Below are 13028 nucleotides of genomic sequence, written 5' to 3'. Positions count from 1 at the left end.
GACCTTACTTTGCCCTTTCAGGGCAGGCTGCCTGTTTGCCAAACAACACGTATTTCCTGAGCATGATAGGAGGCAGGCGCTGCCCTAGGCACTAGGGATTACACACACTGGGGCACAGCACAGACACAGCCCCTGATCTCACGGAAGTAACGTCTGCATGGAGAGGAAGAGACCGGGAAGAAGTAAGCAAACGAATCAGTGAGGCAATTCTGTGTGATGGTGAATGTTAGAAAGAAAAGAAAACAGAATCAGGTAATTTTCTTTTTAACAATACGAGAGTAGGGGCACCTGGGTGGCGCAGTCGGTTAAGCGTCCGACTTCAGCCAGGTCACGATCTCGCGGTCCGTGAGTTCGAGCCCCGCGTCGGGCTCTGGGCTGATGGCTCGGAGCCTGGAGCCTGTTTCCGATTCTGTGTCTCCCTCTCTCTCTGCCCCTCCCCCGTTCATGCTCTGTCTCTCTCTGTCCCAAAAATAAAATAAAAAAAAAAAAACGTTGAAACAATACGAGAGTAGTCTGTTACTTTAAGCAAAGCGGTCAGGTAAGATTCTTCTAAGGTAATGTCATTTGAACTGAGACATAAATGATGAGAAAGGAACGATAAGTACAAAGCCCTGGGGGCCGTAACGAGTTTGGCACATTCAAGGAACAGAAAGAAGGCCGTGTGCCTGGAAAAGCAGGGACGGTTGTGACAGGAGATGAAGCTGAAGTCTTAAGTTGACTCTAAAGATTTTTCTTATTGTTTATTTATCGTTGAGAGAGAGAGAGAGAGAGCGCCGGGGAGGGGCAGAGAGAGAGGGAGACACAGAATCCGAAGGGGGCTCCAGGCTCCGAGCTGTCAGCACAGAGCCCGACGCGGGGCTGGAACTCACAAGCTGTGAGATTATGACCTGAGCTGAAGTCGGACGTCCAACTGACTGAGCCACCCAGGCGCTCATAAGTTGAATCTAAATCATGTGGGTCTTAGGGGCATCCGGTGGCTCGGTCAGTTAAGCATCTGTCTCTTGGTTTCAGCTCAGGTCATGATCTTGTGGTTTCGTGAGCTCAAGCCTCGCATCCAGCTCTGCGCTGGCAGCACAAAGCCTGCTTGGGATTCTCCCTCTCCCTCCTCTCTGACCCTCCCCCACTCGCACTGTTGCTGTCTCTCTCAAAATAAGTAAACTGTAAAATTAAAAAAAAAATTTTAATAGTAAAATAATAATAAATCATGTGGGTCTTAAATTTCTGCATATATATATGTATATATACATATATATATATACATATATATGTATATATACATACATAGTGTGGCTGTCACAAGTCAGAGTGAGGAGAGCAGGTGTGGGTTGTCTCCCCTATGTCTACCCCAGCTGGCAAGTACGTTCTCACAACTAGTTAGTGTAGAAGAATCATTCTGTCCTAGGCCAAGTTTTCTAGAAGTAGTCCCTGAGACAAGGACTCACCTACAAGTGATTTACTAAGGAATTTTGCCAGGAAGAAACCGGTAAGGGAAGGTGGGAAAGAGAGAGAAAGATGAAAAAACTAAGGAAGGGAGGATCTTCAGAAGGGCTTAGGAGCCCTATAGTCTAATCCCCGGAGGCCAATCCAGGCAAAGTGGGTTCCAGTGTCCTATCTAGAGTCCTCTGAAAAAGAGCTATGGTGGTAACAATTGGAAGCAGAAGCCCCATGAAGCGTGTGTGCGCGTGTGCGCGCACGCGCGCGCACACACACACACACACACACACACACAGTAAAATCAGATCCTACAGGACTGGAAAGAGTACCTACATGATCCATTACACAGCCTAACCCTTCAAAATAAGTCTCCACCACCTACTCCCTCTGTGATCTCAGTGTTCTCATCTATATAATGTATATGATCATAGTTCCTTCCTTATGGGGTTATTCCAAAGATGTAAACAACGATAATGCATTTCATATTTTAACACAATACCTAGCATATAGTAGGCACTCAACAAACAGTATTATTTTTTTTTTCATCTAATCAGGCATTCCAAAATTGCTGCACCAATCTAATGGAATATGTTCCCGTTTACTGCTTTCTCCATACTCATATGAGATCATAAAAGCTCCACCTATTTCCATAAATATAATGGCTTTATAATAAGGTCAGTTGGCAGGCTAGAGGATTAGCCTCAGAACCTTCAAAGAGAAACACAACTGCATTCCCACCTAATTATACATCAAGGCATCCTTAAGAATCTCTTCCTACTGGGGAGGACTAGGAATATTCTTAATAATAACCAGGGAATGTCATTAGCTATCACAAATACATTTAGAAATCACAGCTGTCCAAAGACTTCAATCAAATTCTTTACATTTGAGTCCATTAAGGGTGATAATAGACTTGCTTCATGGATTCTTGGATATATTTCACTGCTTCCACATTGTACTTCAAATGCTATCTTACTTCCTAATAATGAAGGTACAGGTTCACTTCAGCAGAACTTTTCAAAACTTGATTAAAGGACCCAATGTCAAAGAATCTCTATTTAGCACTCAGTGGGACTTTGAACATCTAATCATGTTCACATGTCTTTTATCATCCCATTTCCTGGCACCAGCATTTTGAGTGGTTTTCAGGCTGGCCTTTTTCTTTCTTTCCATTAAAATGAGCCCAAAGACAAGCAAAGGATGACCTTGAAGTATGGGACTTAGAAACCAAACTCAGTACACACAGGGTTCTAATACAGAACCGGATCCACTGGGCTCAGGTTCTAGTTGGAAAGGAGAAGAATACATTCCATTCATTCCACTTCTGTGTGTGTGTGTGTGTGTGTGTGTGTGTGTGTGTGTGTGTGAGAGAGAGAGAGAGAGAGAGAGAGAGAGAGAGAGAGAGAGAATACAAGTGGGGGATGGGCAGAGAAAGAGGGAGACACAGAATCCAAAGCAGGCTCCAGGCTCTGAGCTGTCAGCACAGAGCCCAACGCAGGGCTCAAACTCACAAACTGTGAGATCATGACCTCAAAGAGTCAGTCCATTAAGTGACCTGAGCCGGATGCCTAACCAACTGAGCCACCCAGGCGTTCTGAATACATTCCACTTCCTAAAGTCAACACAACCTATTTAGATGGAAATTAAGGGGACTTTATTAATGAAGATTGTTTGTGAAAAGTAGTTGTCTTAGACTTCTAAGTAAAGGTGGATTCTCCTTCATGGTTTCCTCCTTTTCCTTGCCATATCCCACTGAATTTCCAGTAAAGGAATACAAAATTGTATTAACCCAAAATGTCAAATAGAGTAGAAGAGGAGAGAGCAAAGGAATGGAGTTAGAGGGAGCACTGAAAACAGAGCAATTAAAACCTACAAACAGAACTCTAAGAACTTCTTGTTTCTTCTTCTACCTGCCCCCAAACAATAGGAGCCGGGCAACCTACCATCCCTTCATCTCACCCCAGCCTGAAGCTGGTGTTTCTTCCCTAGGGAAGCTGACCAACACTGATATAAGACCTTTGAGACATGTGGGGAGCCCCAACAAACTGCCCCTTCATTAATGCCTTATCATCTTCCAATGAAGCCCACCAGTGCAAAGGCCTCCTCCCACAACAGATAGCTTCCAGCCTGCTTTCTAGTGCCTTGCTCTCAGTTATATCTGGAAAACCCAAAGATGCCCAGTTATTACAGCAGTTTTCTGGCATGAAAGACATGAAAACAAACAGAATAGGAGGAGCTAAAAGAAACAGAAACAATGAATGAAACAGAAATTTTCAAAAAATCGATACTATATATGTTTAGATAGCCAGGTGAAGGTATTTCCATTTGTGAAACAAGAATAAGATGTTAGTAAAAAAGTATCAGTCAACACACAATAAAAAGCTATCATTTAACATTTAAATGAAATTAAAATTTTAATGGAAAAGCTAGATGATAAATTCGATGAACTTACCTGGCAAGTAGAATAATAGGACTTACACAGAATGTAGAACAATTTTCCAAAGACATAGTAAATAGGAAGAAAAATAAAACAAAATTAAATAATCCAGGAAGCCCATTATCATATTAATATGAATTCCAGAATTAAACAAAAGAGGCAGAAAATGGGTAAGATTATCAAGGTCATGGTACAAGAAGACAATCCATAACTGAAGACATGTCTGCAGTTCTCTAAGTGACAAATACAGTGAATAGTAAGAGACTCAACTGAGGTCATATCATCAGGAAAAATCTGAACATCTGGGATAAATGAAGACTCTAAACACTTGCAGAGAGAGAGAAAATATGTCATATGCAAATATTGGAAATAAGAATGGCAACACTGGATGCCTCCAAATTTCTGAGGGTAATTATTTGCAATCTAAAATTCTATTACTAAGTCTAACCATCAATCAAGTACAAGAAGAAAATAAAGACATTTGCTAACATGAAAATGTTTGAATAAACAAACCTCCCATGCACACTTTTGATAAGAAGCTACTTAATGTTTCAATAATAGAAAGAGGAAGATGTGAGTTCCAGAAAGATTTAACAAAAGAAGAAAGTGAAGGGAATTCCCAAACAGGTGGTGAAGGGAAGACTCATGATGATAACAGTGTGGAAGCCTAGAGATCAACCATTTCAGATGGAATAGGAAGATAGAAGGCTATGGAGAGATTTCCAGAATGAAAAAAAAAATGGAACAGATGCGTTTAATCATTTGTAAACAAAATGTTGCTATCTTTAATAGATCAGTGAGAGCATTTTGGGGAAAAAAAATAGAAGTCTATCGAAAGCTGAAGTAAAAACAGAGGCAACTGTGGTTGCCAGAGGTGTGGGTGTGGGTGGTTAAAATGGTTAAGGGAGTCAAAAGGTACAAACTTCCAACATGGAGATTATAGTTAATAACACTGTGTTGCATTTGAAAGTTGGTAAGAGAGTAAATGTTAAAAGTTCTCATCATGAGAAAAAGAAATTTGCAACCCAAATATGGTGATGGATGTTAGCGAAACATATTGTGATCATTTTGCAATATACCAATATTGAATCATTATATTGTATATCTGTAACTAATATAATGTTATATGTCAATTATAAATTATATGTCAATAAAAAAATTAAAAACGGAGGCAACTATTAACTCCAAGAAAAACAAAAATTGTATAAAAATGCAACCATAATATACTCCATTTCTCAGCAGTGAATGACATTTATGAATTGAAACAGCGTAAACTCCAACTCTTTATCGAACTAAGAATTGTGATAGATTGGGTAGACTACAGAGACAAATGAAAAGAACACTAAGGAGAAAAGTATAAGACAGTGCAATTCTCAACTGCCTAGCAGGAAATAAAAAAATAAAATTAAGAGGTAACAACATAAGAATATTATCTGACATGTGGAAGCATATATCATAAATAATTTCCGAAAAGGAATGAGTCATGCCTGGATGGCTCAGTCCATTAAGTGACTGACTCTTGATCTCAGCTCAGGTCATTATCTTAGGGTCGTGGGATCGAGGCCCATGTCAGCCTGCTGAATATTCTCTCCTTCGCTCTTTCTTTCTGCCCCTTCCCTACTCACACTATCTCTCTCTCAAAATAAATAAATATTTTTTCAAATAATAAAATAAAAAAAGAATGAATGTGATTATTTCTGGGGATTGAAGGTAGAAAATGAAAAAGTATTGAACAGAGGGCCACTTTTTTTGTAATAAGAGTTTTAGAATTAGTTGAATTGTTTTTTAGTATATACATATAAAACTTCCATAGAATTTTTTTTTTAACTGCGAGGAGGGAATAAGAAAAGCTGATGTGACCCACTCCCTATCTGACAAATATTCACAGATGCAAAATTGTTGTTGAGATGGTGTGCAGTTCAAGAGAGTCTCTAAGGAAACCAGATTCCACTTAAATAGACTTTTAAAGACTAAACCAGTTTGGAACTGAAAATCAAAAACATACTTAGTTCCCCAGAAAACAGATTCAAATCAAGCAAATAAAATATCAAGTTCACTTTATGGTCAGTTCAAAAAATATATATAGTAGTCTTCCAGTTTTAATTCTCTTTGAATATTTGTATATATGTGCGTGTATATAAACTTTTAATAATTTTGGTTAAATGATTAACATTGGGGGTGCCTGGGGGGGCTCAGTTGGTTAAGTGTTGGGCTCTTGATCTCAGCTCAGGTCTTAATCTCAGGGTTGTGAACTCAAGCCCCACATTGGGCTCTGTTTTGGGCTCTGTGCTGGACCTGAAGCCTACTCCAAAAAAGTATGTATATATATTTTAATGATTAACATTGCAAGCCAGTTGTTCTTTTCTTCGTTAAAGGTATGTTGTCAGATAAAATACAGGAGGCTCCGTTAAATTTGAATTTCAGATAAACACCAGAATTTTTTTCTTCAAGGTAAGTATGTCCCAAATATTCCATGGGACATACTTACACTAAAAATTATCCTCTGTTTATCTGAAATTCAAACTTAACTGGGCATCCTGTGTTTTTATTTGCTAAATCCGACAACCTATTTTTAAGGGTTGAACACATCTCACATCTGCCTCTGAGTCAGTCTCAGCTGCAGCTGCTGTTTTTCATCACATGCTCCCTCTCCACCATTTTCAGCTCCATCTTGACCATCGTTTCTCCGTGCCTGGTCACGCCAGCACCTCCAAGGCTCTTTTCATCCCGAATAGAGTACAGCCTCTGCCGTGCTGCCCTCAGCCAACGGGTAATGCAAAGCTGGTGGTGTTTCCCTTTACCGTCTGCCCTTTGACACTTGCCAATATTACTAACATAGATTCTGTACTTTTGTAAGAGATTCGGTAACACTTGACACAGAGCACTAAATATGACTCAGGATAATACAGGACAAAAAGGAAAGCCTTCACCTGGGACCTTGTCATGGAAAACTCTAGTTCCTAGCTCACTTCCTTCTTCCTCTTGTTCCTAGCTCACTTCTGTGGTGCATTACCATCACATCATCTTCTGGGTGGTGAAACCAAATCCATCAGGCCTCCAGACCATGACTCCCCTCACCACTGTTAGGGGAGCCCAATTCCTACCCATGGGGGTAGGCCTTACCTTTTGCCTACTAGTGGAATTTATCAGCACGAAAAATCCCCCAGCAGTGATAGAAATGTTTTATGTCTTGATTATTGTGATGATTACACCAGTGCACACATTTGTCAAGATTCACGAGTTGTACACGCGGAATGCATGCATTGGATGATATATTGATGATACCTCAAGGAAATGGATTTTTGAAAAATATCCCCTAGCAATATTTTTACTAAAGTGTGAGTGAATCATTCCAGAACCTAAAATAACACTACGGGGATTTCAGCAGTATGGGCCAGGCTTTGGCATTCCAAGTTTGGTTTCACTCCAGTTCTGGCCACCAGTGTGAAGGAGGCATGTGCCTCCTTCTGTTTCTTGTGGCGATCTAGCCTCTTGTGGGTACGTTTAAGTAAAGCACGAACACATGAATACACACACCGTCTTAGACATGGCGTAAGATAGTCCACCTAAATATCTTACAGAAAACAAAATTACTTAATAATCAACTCGCTATGTGACCTAGAGACATATGCAAGATGTCACTTGGTAGAACAATTTAATCAAGACAAAAGCATTGGCCTTGCTGTACAAATGCTCTCACATGTGAGGCGATATTGAAAATTATTAAACAGGAGGGGTGGGGGATGGCGGGTGGAGATGTTTAATGTTGTTTTACAGGAATTGTCTTGGCTTCCAGGACCTTCTACTCAACAAAGGGAAAATTCCATTTTCAGCTCAAACCCTGATCAGGAAATTATTCTTCCCAAAAAGGGGGGGTGGGGGGGGATGGAAACAGCTGAAAATTTCCTCACTCCTCCACAGCACAGAAAACACAAACAGGACAGAGAGGCCGGAAGAGCCTGAGCTCCACCCAGACAAAAGCCATTTCTGGATAAGGAATAATTTAGGGCCAGGCATTCTGCAGATAATGGAGGAGGAAAGCAAACCTCTTAAGCAAAGATTGGGTACTTAAAGTGACTCTTTTGAAAGCATGTAAACAAACTCTAACAACTTTCTATAAACATCAATAAATAAATGCTTTGGTACTAAAGAAAGAAGAAAGAAAATAACCTAATACCAAATCAAAACAGAGCGAAGGGTCTCCAGCGAGCAGAATATCTACAGAAACACAAAGGATTCGGATCACCATCGGAATCATATGGCTAATGTGACAACGGTCTTGGGCACTGTGTGTGCCCAGGACCATTCTTAAGTCTTTTGTATGCATTTAATCCTACAACAGCCTATGAGCTAATACATTATTAGTCCTATTTTCCGCGAGCTAGAAACAGAGCCACTGAGACCTCAAGCAACTTGCACAATGAGTAGCAGAGTCCAGATGTGAATCCACCCTCCTCGGGACGTCCTGAACTTTCGCCACTATGCTCCAGTCCGTTGCCACTGAGAGTATGTTCCTGGGGCCCACAACAGCCTGAGTGTCGCTCTGGAGGCTGTTAAAATGAAGCATCTCAGGTGGCACCCCCAGACCTACTTAACCAAATCTGCATTTCGACGAGAGCACCAGGTGATTCTCCACATACTGACGTCTAAAAAGCACCGTCCTAGTCCCTTTCCGAAGGCAGGTCATTCTTAGTCTTATCTGATTCATATTTACCACCAGTTCCTTCTTGAGAATGTGGGAGAAAGGAATATCAGAATCTGTTGTATAGAATTCATAATCATTTTAAATAAAGTATGGGTTTTCTTCCCCCCCCCCCCCCCCCCCCCCCCCCCCCCCCCCCCCGCAGTAAGTGACACATGTGTTGCTCAGTTAGGTTCTTGCAGGTTGCAGGGACCAGATGTGCTTTTAAAGCCTTCCCACCAAGCACCCCTAACAGCTGAGCCCACACCCCAAGACGGTCAGGGCAGGGGGGGGGCGTGGCATACCCTATCTTCTGTCTCTTTTCCTTACCTTTCTTGTTCCTGTTTTTTAAAAAATTTTATTTATTTATTTTGAGAGAGAAAGAGAGCACGTGCACAAGTTGGAGAGAAACAGAGGGGGAGGGAAAGAGATCCCAAGCAGGCTCTGCGGTGTCAGCACAGAGCCCAACACGGAGCTCAGTCTCAGAAACTGTGAGGTCATGATCTGAGCCGAAACCAAGAGTCGGTCGCTTAACCACCTGAGTCACCCAGGAGCCCCCCCCCCCACCCCCCGTTTTTGGGGTTTTTTTTTTTTTGGTAAATAAGTTGACTAAGGTGTAATTTCATACTATTAGTTTCACCTGTTAAATTTACAATTCAGTGATTTTTTTTTTTAATTTTTTTTTTAACGTTTATTCATTTTTGAGAGACAGAGACAGAGCATGAACAGGGAAGGGGCAGAGAGAGAGGGAGACACAGAATCGGAAGCAGGCTCCAGGCTCTGAGCTGTCTGCACAGAGCCCAATGCGGGGCTCGAACCCACGAACCGTGAGATCGTGACCTGAGCCGAAGTCGGACGCCCAACCGACCAAGCCACCCAGGCGCCCCAACAATTCAGTGATTTTTAATAAGTTAACTGAATTTACTGAGTTCTACCACCATCACCATGATCCAGCTTTAGAACATTTTTGTTGCCCCAGGAAGATCCCTCCTACCTAGTTACAGTTAATGCCCTTTCTCACTATCAGCCTCTGTCTCTGTAGATTTGTCTATTCAATATTTCCTGTAACTGGAACCATACAATATGTGATCTTTTCATCTGGCTCTTTTCACTAAGTGCAACCTTTTTGAGGTTTAACACTATAGCATATAGCAGTGCTTAATTCTTTTTACTCCTGAATTGTCCATTGCATGGAGCCATAGCCCCTCTTTTTATTATCATTTTTTTTTTAGGTTTATTTATTTAGAGAGAGAGCAAGTGAGCACAAGCCAGGCAGAGAGAAAGGGAGAGAGAGAATCCCAAGCAGGCTCCGCACTGCCAGCACAGAGCCCAGTGCTGGGCTTGGCTTCAACTCAGGAAACACGAGATCGTGACCTGAGCCGAAACCAAGAATCAGACACTTAACCAACTGAGCCACCCAGGCATCCCAAGCCATAGCCATTCTATCGTTAACAAGTTTTTTAAAAATGTGAAGCCTCAATATTTATCTTTAAGACTCACTCAAGTGTTGCACATGTCCGTGCTGGCCTTAGTAGAGAAATGCCCTACATGACACGTTAGTTTCCTTGAAATTGTTTAAAAGTAAATTGTCGTTCCAGCTCACCCTAGACTCCATCAGCTGAGATCCATAACCTTGGACGATGGTCGTTAATTGTAGGGTAGAGAGAAAGGTGTTGTCACATAAGTCGTTAATCATACAGGCCTTTAGTTATTCCCCAACTAATCCCCCTGTAATTTGCTTTGAGTCTCAAGATAAAGGTACCCAGAAGGTACTGGTCTAAAGAGATAGAAGAATGAGATGGACCAACATAAAATTGCAGTCAAGATTTGGAGGACCAGAACCCTGAAAAATAAATAAATAAATAACATACCTCCATTAAAAATATTGCTCGGGGCGCCTGGGTGTCTCAGTTGGGCGTCCGACTTCAGTTCAGGTCACGATCTCACGGTTCGTGGGTTCGAGCCCCGCATCGGGCTCTGTGCTGACAGCTCAGAGCCTGGAGCCCGTTTCCGATTCTGTGTCTCCCTCTCTCTCTGCCCCTCCCCCACTCAAGCTCTGTCTCTGTCTCTCTCAAAAATAAATAAACATTAAAAAAATTTTTTAAATATTGCTTTAATAAAGAATTTTTCCTGCCACACAGAACAAGTAGCTAGCTACCATACACCCTAATACCCAAAAGCTTACTCTTTTTAAAAAAAATTTTTAATGTTTATTTTTGAGAGAGAGAGAGAGAGAGAGAGAGAGAGAGAGAGAGAGAGAACGAGCGGGGGAGGGGCAGAGAGAGAGGGAGACACAGAATCCGAAGCAGGCTCCAGGCTCTGAGCTGTCAGCACAGAGCCCGACATGGGGCTCGAACGCATGAGCCGTGAGATCATGACCTGAGCTGAAGTTGGACGCTTACCCTATTGAGCTACCCAGGCACCCCCAAAAGCTTCCTCTTAAAGGGAAGTTCCTCCTTGTGTGTTCTAAAGTCCTCATTATTGGGGCGCCTGGGTGGCTCAGTCGGTTAAGCGTCCGACTTCAGCTCAGGTCATGATCTCACAGTCTGTGAGTTCGAGCCCTGCATCAGGTTCTGTGCTGACAGCTCAGAGCCTGGAGCCCGTTTCAGATTCTGTGTCTCCCTCTCTCTCTGCCCCTCCCCTGTTCATGCTCTGTGTCTGTCTCAAAAATAAATAAAAACTTTTTTTAAAAAATTAAAAAAAAATAAAGTCCTCATTATTGACATTGCCAAATCGTGGAAGAGTCCCATAGGATTGTTAATCAATTTCACAGATAATTAACTCATTGTTCCCTAGCTGAGTTTCTATGAAAGCACCATCAAGTCAGCCAGCGCAAAGATCTTGGCTTCTAACACCATTTTCTAATAAAAGAAACCAGAGTTCCTTGGAGATACAGCTGATTCTAGGACTGGGGCAGGAAATACACAAGCTGATCCTGGAGCAACGTGTAGTCCCAGAGAGTAAGAAAGCGTTCAAAAAATGATAATAACGAGGATGTGTCAGAGGGATGTAGGAGTCAACCTGAAAGCGCTCCCAATGGCCAAAGCTGGAACAATTTGAGAAACAAAATAAAGTAGCGCAGCATTGAATTAAAGTCCAAAAGGCAAAATAAATATCCATGAGGCCATACTAAGTAAATTATTGAATGAATAAACAAGTGAGGGAGAAAAGGCAATTTCCTGTACAGAAACACTCCAAATACTTCTCCCTTAAGGAAGCAGAACTTAGCCCCCATCCACCGAGCGTGGGCTGTATTTAGTGGCTTGCTGCCAACAAGTGGACTATGTACAGGGCAGAAAAAAGTTCTTTCCCAAAGCACTGCCCTGGCCAGGTGACCAAGGTTAACATCATCAATGATAAGTCATCCTGAAACTCTGTACCCTTTACACCATGTGATGAGAAGACAAGTTTATTTCTTTGGTCTTCCTCCCTACCATTACCGCCCCCCCCCAAAACATAAGCATTTTCTAACCATGAGAAAAATAGCAGACAAACCCAAACTGAGAAACATCCTACAAATTATCTGATCAGTACTCCTCAAAACAAGGAATGTGTGAATGTCTGAGAACGGTCACGACCAAGAGGAGCCTAAGGAGACATGACAACTAAACGTAGTGTGGTGTCCTAGCTAGGATCCTGAGATCAAAAAAGGACATTAGGACAAAACTAATGAGGGGAGCCTGAGTGGCTCAGTCAGTTGAACGTCCGACTTTGGCTCAGGTCATGATCTTGCAGTTCATGAGTTGGTTCCCTGCATTGGGCTCTCTGCTGTCAGCACAGAGCCTGCTTGGAATTCTCTCTCTCTCCCTCTCTCTCTCTTTCCTCTCTCTCTGCCCCTCCCCCACTTTCACTCTCTCTCCCTCTCTCAAAAATAAATAAACATTAAAAAAAAAACAGATGGGCGCCTGGGTGGCTCAGTCGGTTAAGTGACCGACCTTAGCTCAGGTCATGGTCTCACCGTTCATGGGTTCAAGACCCACGTTGGGCTCTGTGCTGAACACTTGCTCGGAGCCTGGAGCCTGCTTCGGATTCTGTGTCTCCTTCCCTCTCTGCCCCTCCCCCACTTGTGCTCTGTCTGTCTCTCAAAAAATAAATAAATGTAAAAACAATTTTTTATTTAAAAAAAAGAAGAAAAAACTAATGAGATCGGAATAAAGTGTAGAGGTTTGCTAACAGTAACGTACTGATGTCGGTTCCTTAGTTGTGACAAACGCACCATAGTGATGTGAGATGCAAACGTTAGGGGAAACTGGTTGTGGGCTATACGGGAACTTTCTCTGCTATCTTTGTAACTTTACCGTAAATCTGTACTATTCTAAAACAAAACATTTAATTTAAAAAGAAAAAACAAATATAGGTTACAACCAGAGTTATTTCAGAAATCTCTCTGCAGAGAAGCATGCAATAAATTAGCCTAACCACCTACAAGCAGTCGAGATTATCTGAATAGGATCTTCTTCATTCTTTTCAAGGAAT

This window comes from Prionailurus viverrinus, chromosome C2, assembly GCF_022837055.1.
Source record: "Prionailurus viverrinus isolate Anna chromosome C2, UM_Priviv_1.0, whole genome shotgun sequence".
Classification (NCBI taxonomy): domain Eukaryota; kingdom Metazoa; phylum Chordata; class Mammalia; order Carnivora; family Felidae; genus Prionailurus; species Prionailurus viverrinus.
This window is presented reverse-complemented; position numbering follows the sequence as displayed.